Below are 7,152 nucleotides of genomic sequence, written 5' to 3'. Positions count from 1 at the left end.
AAAAAATAATACAGCTTGGCTATCATTCCATATCGGCACATAAGGACCTTTCTAATTTTCTTGAGTAGCAGCATGATTTTCATTGTACAGATATACCATAATTTATTTAACCAACCCCCTACTGATGGTCACTTATGGTGTTTCCAGGCATCTGTTACAGACAAAACTGCAATGAACCACCTTGGACAGACCTTTCCCGACATGAAAGTTAAAGTCCTAGAAGAGGAATTGTTAGATCCTTTGTGCATTTGTAATTTTGATACATATTGCCAAACTACCCTCTATAGAGTTCATACTAACTTACAGATTGACATGAACAAGGATGCATTTTCCCACACCCTTACCAATGCAGTGTGTTGGCAAGTGTTTTGATATTTGCCAATTTGGGGAGACATGAGCATCTCCTTATAGTTTTAACGTGGACTTCTTTTGTGAGAAATTATGTTTCGGAGCTATTTCCTTTTCTGTGAGTCAATTACTTTTAAAAATCTTTTCAACTGAGAACTGAGGGTTGATGCGGGGTGGGAGGGAGGGGAGGGTGGGTGATGGGTATTGAGGAGGGCACCTTTTGGGATGAGCACCGGGTGTTGTATGGAAACCAATTTGACAATGAATTTCATATATTGAAAAAAAATAAAAATAAAAATCTTTTCATCCTTGGGACGCTTGGGTGGCTCAGGGGGGTAAGCTTCTGACTTCCACTCAGGTCACGATCTTGTGGTTTGTGGGTTCAGGCCCCGCACTGGGCTCTGTGCTGACAGTTCAGAGCCCGATGCGGGGCCTGCTTGGGATTCTCACTCTCTCTCTGCCCCTGTCCCACTTGCTCTCTCTCTCTCTCTCTCTCTCTCAAAATAAATAAATAAACTTAAAAATATGTGTAGTTTCATCCTTATGTGTTATCTGTAAAAACGGAATCAAATCTCTGAATGTTAAAACATATGTACGTAATGCTAATATATGTTCATATATAATGTTAATTTTATATATGCATGAAAGTTACAGAAGCAGCACTCTTGTCGCAGCCTCTTGTGGTGGGGTAGCTTTCTGTGACCAGCTTGGATTATCCTGGAACAAAGATCTGGAGAACAGGGGCACCTCAAGTCTGAGAGCCTGGTGAGGATCCTGCCCATCCCCAGGAGGCCTGGCCATAGGACAAGGCCTGGTGGCCAAACCAACACCATTTTGGGAAAGCTCCGCTTCTCCAGCTCCATGCTCCTGACCCCTCAGGCCGACCCCTCAGGGGCCACGTCTTCCCCTCGTGTCCACATCCCGTCCTGCCTACTCAAGTCCACTCATTGTCCCGCATCACCAACTCCCACCCCTCCTGGAGCGTCCTCACCAAAATACAAACATGCTGTCATTTCTTCCATTTGGTTCTACCCTTGATCCTGTATCTCAATTCAGCCACTCCTCAAGTCTCTGCTCTCTCCAAAGTGCAATTCCTCAGAAGATTAGGGTTTCTCTCTCCACCGCCTCCCATTCTCTTTTCCAAATCCTCTGTATTTGTATTCTTTCTGCCTGTTTTCTGTCAATATCTCAGAGAGGAGGGAACATCTCCAATTATTATTGTGAGTTTGCTGATTTCTTTTAGTTCTGTTAGCTTTTGCTTCATGTATTGAAGCTATATTATTAAGACTATCAATGGCGCACAGTTAGGATTATTATGTCTACTTGCTGAATTGACTCTTTTCCATTATGCAATGACCCTCTTTATCTCTGGAAATAATCTTTGTCCCAAACTCTTCTTTGTCAGATATGAACATAACCCAACTTTTCTTTCTTCCTTTCAGTGTCCATGTATTTAATGAAGAGCATATGGTTGGTTTTTGTTCTTGTATCCAAACGGATGCCCTCTGTTTTTCACTTTGAGTATTTTGTCTGTTTACATTTAACGTAATTACTGATAATTACTGATGTGGTTGGGTTTCAGTCTGTTTTTCTATATGTCTTCTATTTGTTCCACTTTCTCTCTGTTCCTTTCCTTTTCCTTTTCCTTTTTTTTAAAATTTATTTTATATTTATTTTGAGAGAGAAAGAGAGCATGAGTGGGGAGGGGCAGAGAGAGAAAGAGAGAGAGAATCCCAAGCAGGCTCTGTGTTGTCAGCACAGAGCCCTACACGGGGATCAAACTCACAAACCATGAGATCACTATCTGAGCCAAAACCAAGAGTTGGATCCAACTGAGCCACCCAGATGCCCCTTCCCTTTCCTTTCTTAATTTGGTTGGAGTACACTTTAGAATTACATTTTATCTTCTCTCAACTTTAAAAAAAAAAATGACTTTATTTTTTAGAGTAGTTTTAGATTCACAGCAAACGTGAGTAAAAAGTACAGAGTTCCTATATACCTTCTGCTCCCAAGCACCTCCCTCACTATCAACATCCCACACCAGAGTGGTACATTTGTTATAATTGATGAACCCATATTTACACATCATTATCTTCATGGCTTTTTTTTAAATGTTATTTATTTTTGAGACAGAGAAAGAGCATGAACGGGGGAGGGTCAGAGAGAGGGAGACACAGAATCTGAAGCAGGCTTCAGGCTCCAAACTTTCAGCACAGAGCCCGACGTGGGGCTCGAACTCATGGACTGTGAGATCGTGACCTGAGCCGAAGTCGGATGATTAACCGACTGAGCCACCCAGGCCCCCCTATCTTCATGGCTTTTAAACTACCTCCTCTTTTTTTTTTTCAGTGTTGCTTTAGATTAAAATATTCATCCTTAACTTACCACCAACCACCTTAAAATAATATCACTTCTCATATTATGAAAAACTTTGAACAGCATAATTCCATTTACACCTTTCCTTCTCTTTTTTGCTACTGTTGTCATATATTTTACTAGTACACTTGTTATAAACATCATCGTACATAGTTCATATTTTGGTTTTAACTAGTCAATAGTCTTTTAAATAAATTTTTGTAAACACCTCCCATATTTACCATTTCGGATGTTCTTTTGTTTCTTCTTGCAGATCTAGGATTCTGAGATCATTCCTTTTAATTAATTAATTTTTTTTTTAATTTTTTTTTCAACGTTTTTTATTTATTTTTGGGACAGAGAGAGACAGAACATGAACAGGGGAGGGGCAGAGAGAGAGGGAGACACAGAACCGGAAACAGGCTCCAGGCTCCGAGCCATCAGCCCAGAGCCTGACACGGGGCTCGAACTCACAGACCGCGAGATCGTGACCTGGCTGAAGTCGGACGCTTAACTGACTGCGCCACCCAGGCGCCCCGAGATCATTCCTTTTTAGCTGAAAGTATCCTCTGTATTTGTTGTAGTGACGTTCTGCTGACAACAAAGTATCTGTTTTCGTTTTCCTGCAAATGTCTTTATTTTACCTTGAGTTTTGAAGATTATTTTCATCGGATAAAGAGTTCTAGGCTGATAGTTTTCTTTCAGCACTTAAAGATGTCATTCTAGGGGCGCCTAGGGGCGCCTGGGTGGCTCAGTCGGTTAAGCATCTGACTTCGGCTCAGGTCATGATCTCGCGGTCTGTGGGTTCGAGCCCTGCGTCAGGCTCGGTGCTGACAGCTCGGAGCCTGGAGCCTGCTTCGGATTCTGTGTCTCCCTCTCTCTCTCTCTCTCTCTGCCCCTCCCCCCACTCACACTGTCTCTGTCTCTCTCAAAAATAAATAAATAAAGAAACCCTTAAAAAAAATAAAGATGCCATTCTATTAGTTTTTGGCTTCCAATGTTTCTGATGAGAAGTCAGCCATTATTCTTATTGTTGTTCTCTTGAATGTGATGTGTCCTTTTTTTCTTTAGCTGATTCTTAAGAATGTTCTCTTGATCATTGGACGTTAGTAGTTTGATATGATGATCTAGATGTGATGCTTTTTAAAAATTTATCCTCCTTGGGATGTACTGAGTATCTTGAATCTGTAGGCTGATATCCATCATTCATTTTGGAAAATGTTTGACCATTATCTCTTGAAATATTTTCTCTGTCCCATTTTCTTTCTCTTTTCATTTTGGAACTACAAATACAAGTACATCAGCCCATTTAATATTTTCACACAGTTCTTGGATGCTCTGTTCTGTCTTATTTTATTATTCCTTTTTCCTCTCTGTGCTTCAGTTTGGATGATTTCTGTTGACCTGTCTTTGAGTTCACAAAGCCATTCTTCTGCTATGTCTAGTATGCTATTAAGTGCTTCCAAAGAATTATTCATTTCATCTACTACATTTTTCAGTTCAAGTATTTCCATTTAAAAGATTTCATTTCTATGCTGCATTTCCCCACTTGTGAAAACGTTTTGATCGCTTTTTCCATTAAATCCTTCAATACATTTATATATTTTAGTCTTTGCCAGTTTCAGCATCAGGATTATATTGAGTTTGAGGCTATTGATTATTCTTTTGACTATGGGTCACGTTTCCTGCTTCTTTACATGTCTAGTAATTTTTTATTGTATGCTAGACATTTTGGAGGTTATGTTGTGGAGACTATGGTATCATCCTCTGAAGAGTGGTTTATTTTTTCTGGTAGGCAGTTAAATAACTGGAGGACTGTCTTGATCTTAGTGAGAACTGATTTTAGACTTTGTTAATGTGTCTATTTCAGTTTTACCCATAGTCCTAGGGTGAAGCCCTTACTTGCATGGTGTAGCCCTTCCAAGCTGTAAACTTCCTACGTTTTCAGTGGAATTCTCAGAGTATTCCTGAGATCTTGCCTCTCTGGACCGACCACAACTCCAATATTGCTTTAGCATTAAGACCTCTGAAATTTCTGTTCAGCTTTCAGTCTCCAAGTAGATTTTCTGTTAGGCACTATGGAGTCTTGTCCTGTGTGTACAGGCATATCTTAGGATTCAGCTACAGACCTGAAGGGAATCTCTATGAAAAATGTTGGGGCTCCATCTCTGCTGTTCCTTCTCTGTGGTTCCCTCTCCTTTGGTAATCTGCCCTCCAAATTTAGCTGTCTTAGCAGCCCTAAACTCTGAACTCTCTTTTCTCCATCCAGTGAGACTGTAGCTCTCTGCTTGGAATCCCTGTGCCACAGTTTGAAAATTACCCCTAGGCGGAAAGTCAAGGTGAGTGAGGAGTTCAGCCTTGTGTGCTCTCCTTCTCTTAAGGGTCATAGATTTTGGTTGCCTGTGGCTGAGTGCCTGATAACTGTTGTTTCATATATTTTGTCCAGTTTTACTGTTATTTATGGCAGACAGATAAGTCCAATACAGCTACTCTGCTGTGGATAGAACCCAAAATTTTTCTTGTTCTTCTCTGAGCCCTTTCTAGTTAAGTTTTTATCCTCAAGACCCCATCTATGGGGGCACCTGGCTGGCTCAATTGGTAAAGCATGCTACTCTGGACCTCAGAGAAGTGAGTTCAAGCTTCAACCCCCATGTGGAGTGCATGTATTACTTAAAAATACAATCTTAAAAAAACAAACATCCTTTCTCAAGGTTATCATCGACTCCACTTTGCCAACTCTCATCTTCATTATGAAGTCTCATCTAACCAAAATAATCAGCAGTATCCTTCACTATTTATCACTCTCTTATTCTTGAAGCACTTTTTTTCTCCACTTGACTTCCAGGAAACCAATTGTTTCTTGGTTTTTCTCCTGCTTCACTGACAGCTCCTGTCAGGTTTCTTTGCTGGTTGCTTCTCGCCTTCTGGCCTCCAAATGTTGGAAAGCCTCAGGACTCACTATCAGACCTCTTCCCTTCTCCATCCACCCCATCCTTGGTTATCTAATTGAGTCCCAAGGCTTTAAATGCCATCTACATACTCATAATGCTCACATTTATATCTCCAACCTAGATCTGCGCCCTGAAGTCCAGACCTGGACCCCCAACTGCTTTTTTAACACCTCCACTTGGAAGTCTAGAAAGCATCCCAGATTTGACATGTCCACAATGGAAATCACGATTTTTTTTCCTTCACAAGCCTGCCTCTTCCTTGGTTTTACCCATCTTAATAAATGATTCCATTCTTCCAGCTGTGTGGACCAATCTTTTTGGAGCCACTCTAAAACTTCCTTTTTACCCACGTCCAATCCACCTTCGAAGTCTACCCACCTGGATTACTGTGATAGCCTCCTGAACAGCTTCCTTGTCACTGTATCAGCCAGGGACACAGCAGGATAGAGATGGAACACTTAGAGGACCTGATTGCAGGGTTATGACTTTTTTATTAGTCATGGGTGGGTCAGAGGTACCAACTAGAGGCAGTGTAGCATCCTGTAATCATCCCTAGGAATGGATGAGAGTTATAGAGACTGGAAAGGGCCACCTGATGCAAGTCATGGCCTCTGGTAAAAAAAAAAAAAAAAAAAAAAAAAAAAAAAAAAAAAGGTCAGCACCTGCCCCACTACAGTCCAGCAGAGACAGAGCCAGGGGAATCTCTGATCGCTTGCCACTGTGTGGACCAATCTTTTTGGAGCCATTCTAAAACTCACACTGGCCGAACCTAACTGGAAGCCAGTTGGGAGTCTATTAAAACAGTCCATGGAGATAGCCTCCCAGGAAACAGTGTAGGATGGAGACAAGGAGAGTGGGTTAAGGCAAGTGGGGAATGTCCATCAAATCCCCTCCCCTCCCCACATATACACATCCTGTGGTCCATTCTCCGCATAGAAGCCAGAGTAATTCGTCCACTCTAGCAGACCAGAGAGCACTGCAGAGCCACAAGATGGGTGGAGCCTGGGGCTGTGACTTGCTTAGGGCAATGCTTGGTGTATTGTTAAGTTCTCAAGCAATGGTACCAATTATTGTTATTTGATATTTGTAATGAATACATAATCATGCTAGTAATCATCTTTTTCCCAAATGCCTTGTTACAGGCTTTAGGGGGTTCTTCTAGAGAATAGATGGACTATCTATGGAAGATAGAAAGGTGTGTGTGTGTACATACATATATATATATATATATATATATATGCTTCTGGTCCACTTGGCCTCTAGGCCTCCAGAGAACCTAGTATAAAAGAGAGCTTGCTCTACCCCTCTGACAAGCAAAGCACCCCCACTGGGATCCCACCATGCCTGGTAGCCAGATTCCGAAGATGGCCCTAAAGGACATCCACTGACCTGGGTAGGCCCCTCCCACACTGTACCTGGGCTGACCCATGACTTGGTTTAGAAAGGGCAGAAGTGGGGCACCTAGGTGGCTCAGTTGGTTGAGCATCCAACTTCGGCT

General features: G+C 41.8%; 1 long non-coding RNA gene across 1 annotated transcript; it reads left to right on the top strand.

Annotated features, from left to right (window-relative positions):
* The first annotated feature begins 593 nt into the window (after nt 1–593).
* Nucleotides 594–5,952, top strand: LOC131505456 (uncharacterized). Its single transcript, XR_009258404.1, has 2 exons — nt 594–1,113; nt 5,776–5,952. It is a non-coding gene; the product is annotated as an uncharacterized LOC131505456 (long non-coding RNA).
* The last annotated feature ends 1,200 nt before the right edge of the window (nt 5,953–7,152 follow it).

The sequence above is a fragment of the Neofelis nebulosa genome, chromosome 2 (genome assembly GCF_028018385.1).
Source record: "Neofelis nebulosa isolate mNeoNeb1 chromosome 2, mNeoNeb1.pri, whole genome shotgun sequence".
In the NCBI taxonomy this organism is placed as follows: domain Eukaryota; kingdom Metazoa; phylum Chordata; class Mammalia; order Carnivora; family Felidae; genus Neofelis; species Neofelis nebulosa.
The sequence above is the reverse complement of the archived record's forward strand: the minus strand, read 5'-3'. Positions and strand labels throughout refer to the sequence as shown.